The following is a 6,324-nucleotide window of genomic DNA, read 5'->3' on the forward strand; positions in this document are numbered from 1 at the left end:
AGAAGGTTAGGCGGGGGGTTGTGTGTTTGTGTGTGTGTGTGTGTGTGTTAGCCTAGTGCGCCTGCTTGACGCCACTGAAATTGGATCCCTCACTCCTTAGGATCAAGAATTGCAGCCATGTACAGCACGTTATAAGGGGCACGCAATTTGGCACGAGCCACACACTATCCATTCTGATCCCTCTTGTTTAGCTAACACCAGAACTCGAGCCACTGCAAAGATAGAACTAGATGAACAATTCTTGCCATGTTGGAGAGGCGCAAAACGTCCCCAAGAAAACTGCAAGTGCCTCGTCTTCATATGTTGGTATATTGTATTTCTTTGCTGTCCGTTATTATGAATATTTTCTTTAGTTATTCGATAAGTAATAAGTGTTTTACATACATGTAACGGTAGTTCCTCACACCCATCGGCTATCATATTTTTTCTAAATGTGATACACATACATATTTGTACTTACATGGTAATAACAAATTGTGTGTAAATCGTTCTAGCGTTATTCTTAGGTTGTCTGCAATTTTCTCATTTTGAGTAAACGAGCCTCAGATTAAGCCCTTTTATGTACTGGTATTTAAAATAGCAACAGCTAGTGTAACAGTAGTTAATGTCATTATTTGCACGGTGATGTTATTATTGTTCGGGCAACTTTACCCCACTATTTAATTTATTTTTTTTTACTCGTACCGAAGCAGAAATACTGATAGCGAGATCAATAGAATTAGTTCATGCAAATCACGTAAATGTGTAGAAAGATTCCTCAAAGTCTTTGAGGTGGTGCTTAGAAACAATAGAATGTTGCTCATGCAGACAGGGATAATAGATGGGGGTCTAGTCTTCTGCCTGCACCATAGCAAAGGCGGTGTGGTAATCTTAAGAGACGCACAGGTGTTGCATGAGTGCCTGAAACAGACAGAGCCTGGGAAGCAGCACGCACGCTCAACGCACTGCCCAGAATACAGATCCCACTCTACAGCTGCTGCTCCGCCCCTGGCCTGACAGTGGCCAAGTCTGAAATAAAGAGGTTTATAGTTCATTTAAACCAAACAAAGTTATCGCTGGTTCATTACAAGTCAAGCTATCTGTTGTTTGCACTGTATAGAGTTCATGGGAATAAAGTCAATCCTCACCATAAGACACTTTAATGATGCTTCCTTTAAAAGGTAACTAATTTTGTCCTCAGCTATGCTATTGACCATGTGTTAAGCAGATATGATGTTAAGAAGATTCTTCTTTTGCTGGGGGCTTAAGGGGACAACAACCCTTTTATGTGCCTCCCCACTATTTATTTTGTTTTATTTTTTGCCCACCACACGCCACTGCTTATATATTGTTTAGGCTTCTCCTAAGATACCTGCAGATCTTCACACTTTTATCAGATGTATATTAGATCAGCAGGATCGCAGGTGGTATTGATATCGGTGCAGACTGTTGTTGACACTGCTGGAAAAGCGCTGCGCTGCTTGACTAAAAGGGTGCTGGCACAGAGTGCTGGGCATTGTGCCCTCATGCAGAACACTAGGCAACGTATTGACTTACATGCTTCCACGACCTGAACACCACCCCGCACCCCACACCCCACACTTCACTTAATCACCCAGACAGAATACCTCGGAAACTTTCAGGCTGATTCAAATTCTTCTTCCTTTTTTAAATTAAAATGATAAACAGCTAACAAATACATAGTCATTTTGAGATTCAGCAGAACAAACATCATGATTATGGGAAATCGAGATGACTCAAATAGCAACGGTATTCATGGTTTGCCTTAACGATAAACATGGTTTATATTTATAACAGATACAGAATATAATGTAATATTGTTATCCCAATGTAACTACCTGAGTAATTAAAATGGAATAATGTAAAATTTTACTGTTATTATCATGTGTTCATATATAATTACTTTTTTTTTTAAAATAATGGAAATCAAAACAAAGCATCGCTGGAATAACAGAATTTATCTTTTCATACAGAATCATTCATCGTCTTTTTGGAAATATTGTGAATATGTTTTTAACTGAACAAATTTACCATACAATGTGTCTACAATGACTTTGTTTCAAGTAGAATTTGACTGGAGATGTGCATAGTTAATTTGACCCTCATATCATGGACAACATGATCAGTTTACTGTACTTCTTTTCTTTTTATGTTATAATTAAAATGTACATTCAGATATGCTGTAATGAAGACATAATTTGTGAATCAGGTGATTTATTTCATATGTGGTTTAAAATATGCCTATCATATTATCTGTTGCAATTAGTCTACCTATTATTATTGATAATGTTGATATACTATACATGTTACTGTATGTAACCTTTCAACAAACACCCATTAAACATGTAACTAATGGGTAAAGAAAGCACACTTACAGCACTAAGTGTTGCTTTTAGCACAGATGGACGTTACATGCTGTCCATTCATACATACAATTCAATTTCATCTATATCAATTTCCACAAACAGCCAGGGGATTTTGTCTTCAATAATGCAACGGCAGGTGATTATATTCTTATGGCAGAGCTCTGCCCTTTAGAAACTGGCAGGGATGGGGTTAAATCCCCCTACCTGCCTGGGTTCATTGTGTTCAGGTGGCTGGGGTTGATTAGTTGATTAGATGATTAGTTTAATGATCAATCAGCGCCCAGCCACCTGACATAAAAGGAGGCCTCTGCTTCCCAGTAGGAGGAGGGAGCTGAGGAAGCAGGTTTCGGTTTCGGTTTCGGTTTCGGTTTCGGTTTCGGTTTCGGGTTCTGGTTCTGGTATCCAGTGAAGGCATTGCCCAGCCTGGAAACCTTTATTTTTGTGAGTTTTGCTTTTTGCTTTATTTGCATTTAAATATCTTTTATTTTGCCCTTGTGCACTTTTGTTTTGTGTTAATTTATGATAAAAACATTATTTTTTTGAACTGCAGTCTGTCTCTGGGCCTCTATCCACTCACCAGCCTGTCACAATTCCCCTCATTTAAAAATTGCTGGACAAACAGAACCTGTTTCATTTCAGGGCAACAAGGAACCACAAGAAAGCTTGTGGAGATGAAATTGAACGCTGTCATTATAAACGTCCACCACTGCACTGCAATTAGAGAGTATGAGCAGTGCTGAGTGACTAGAAACTGAACCGCACTCAGCAACTGCACTGCAGTGGAGCCCCTCGCTGATGGGTCTCCAGGCTATTTAAAGGTGCAGACATTCAAAAATAAAGGTCCTGTATTTTTAAGGATTTTGGTGCTCAGGAAACCAAAGCCCCTGCGACAGATGTCTTGAGGGTGAGAGGGGCAGTTTGGTCTTCATGTTCAGACAACCACAGGCATCTCTTTGCCTTCCAATGTGCTGCACTAGCAGTACTTCTGTCATTTGTTTCATTTAAGAGGGTTATAAAGGTCCCATGTATAACCCTCTTAAATGAAGCACAAGGAAGCTTGTTTGTCTAAAGCTAAAACTAACATTCGAAGAGGAGACACACACAGAGTTTGGCCTCAGTTCATTGTGAATAAACACATTTACAAAGTGTCACCAATATTAATGTGCAATGTGACGTGGAATGATGTTATACACATATAAATTCAATATGAATTCATCAGGAAAGGTGTTAGTTCAGGGTCATTTTATGACATTTCAGCTCAAAGGTCTTTAATTTCAATGTTAGTAAAAGTGCATATTGATTGCATTTGTCAATATTTATCAACTGTTTAATTAAGCAAGGGCCTATGCTTTGTTAAGCTCTGGAGAATTTTGCAGATGCTGATGAGTAAAGGCATGATGAAACAATTTCCAGCCACTGAGTTAAACACTCTAATTATAGAAACTGTGGTCCACACCTCGATGACTAGCCCTGTTACTTTTTGCCACTGTGAAATCATTTTACACCCTCTTTCAAGTGTTGGGCTGTCACAAGTGTATCCGTTTTTAACCACCTTTGAATCATATTACTCGCATGCTCAACTTGTATTATGCATTCTAATAACAAACTGTGCTGTTAATATGGTTGGCTTGTAAGGCTGTGTCAGTGTGATTCAAATTGTACAAGCATGACTAATCTGTTGCAAATTAATATACAAAGTCAGAAAAATTGCAATGGCTAAACAATGCAGCTTTTGAAGGCTGTGATCACCTATTGTATTCACTGCAGTACCTGTATGCTGACACTGTACTGTACAATACTCCAAACTCGCCCCTTAGAAAGTGTAGAAAACAATAGTTAACACAGGGTAAAGCGCTGGGAATATGGGAATATGGTCTATTATTTAATAGACCATGTAACAACAATTTAAAATTAGTCAGCTAATCCAAAAAGCTTTCCAGGTGTCAAAGCCTTTGACTGGGTGTTCAAATGCCCCCCCCCAAATGCCTTGATCAAGCTAAACATCGGGCTCGTTTCATTTAGCACAACAGTGTATTACTTGATGCTGAAGAGATAAGGAGTTGTTTATTAAAATATTAGGTAACTGTATTCACTGTAAGTGTTTATCACTGTTGGCTGTACAGCGCAGACTCTGTTCAAGCATTCAATTGAAACCCAGCAAAACAAAGCCACACATCTCTATAGCTGCTGCTGTGCTTTTTATACAGACTGCACACTGACACTGACATGTTTTGCTCACTGGAATGAAAAAGGGCGCCACTTACAGGACAGAACATAACACTTCAGCTCGTGAAGATTCAATTTATTCAAACAGATAAAAGGTGTTCCTCTCCTCGTGATGTCACTTGCTACGATTACCTTTTGGAAGCCTCACCACAGTAATTAACCGCAATTAAATCTGCAAAGCAAGCTACACAGACACATTGCAAAGGTCTTTTCAAACCCACCTACTTCTAAGTGTTTCCTGATAACTTACTTCCAGCTAATTAACACCTTACTGCTCTGTGCTTTGTAAACTGCACTGCACAATCACATGGCATGTAACATTCACATAGCATGCTGTGTGCTTTGTAAACTGCACTGCACAATCACATGGCATGTAACATTCACATAGCATGCTGTGTGCTTTGTAAACTGCACTGCACAATCACATGGCATGTAACATTCACATAGCATGCTGTGTGCTTTGTAAACTGCACTGCACAATCACATGGCATGTAACATTCACATAGCATGCTGTGTGCTTTGTAAACTGCACTGCACAATCACATGGCATGTAACATTCACATAGCATGCTGTGTGCTTTGTAAACTGCACTGCACAATCACATGGCATGTAACATTCACATAGCATGCTGTGTGCTTTGTAAACTGCACTGCACAATCACATGGCATGTAACATTCACATAGCATGCTGTGTGCTTTGTAAACTGCACTGCACAATCACATGGCATGTAACATTCACATAGCATGCTGTGTGCTTTGTAAACTGCACTGCACAATCACATAGCATGCTGTGTGCTTTGTAAACTGCACTGCACAATCACATGGCATGTAACATTCACATAGCATGCTGTGTGCTTTGTAAACTGCACTGCACAATCACATGCTGTCACATGTAAACATGTAACATTCACATAGCATGCTGTGTGCTTTGTAAACTGCACTGCACAATCACATAGCATGCATGTGTGCTTTGTAAACTGCACTGCACAATCACATGGCATGTAACATTCACATAGCATGCTGTGTGCTTTGTAAACTGCACTGCACAATGCAACATTCACATAGCATGCTGTGTGCTTTGTAAACTGCACTGCACAATCACATGGCATGTAACATTCACATAGCATGCTGTGTGCTTTGTAAACTGCACTGCACAATCACATGGCATGTAACATTCACATAGCATGCTGTGTGCTTTGTAAACTGCACTGCACAATCACATGGCATGTAACATTCACATAGCATGCTGTGTGCTTTGTAAACTGCACTGCACAATCACATGGCATGTAACATTCACATAGCATGCTGTGTGCTTTGTAAACTGCACTGCACAATCACATGGCATGTAACATTCACATGCATGCTGTGTGCTTTGTAAACTGCACTGCACAATCACATAGCATGCTGTGTGCTTTGTAAACTGCACTGCACAATCACATGGCATGTAACATTCACATAGCATGCTGTGTGCTTTGTAAACTGCACTGCACAATCACATGGCATGTAACATTCACATAGCATGCTGTGTGCTTTGTAAACTGCACTGCACAATCACATAGCATGCTGTGTGCTTTGTAAACTGCACTGCACTGCACAATCACATGGCATGTAACATTCACATAGCATGCTGTGTGCTTTGTAAACTGCACTGCACAATCACATGGCATGTAACATTCACATAGCATGCTGTGTGCTTTGTAAACTGCACTGCACAATCACATGGCATGTAACAT

Source organism: Polyodon spathula, chromosome 16 (assembly GCF_017654505.1).
Source record: "Polyodon spathula isolate WHYD16114869_AA chromosome 16, ASM1765450v1, whole genome shotgun sequence".
Taxonomy (NCBI): Eukaryota; Metazoa; Chordata; class Actinopteri; order Acipenseriformes; family Polyodontidae; genus Polyodon; species Polyodon spathula.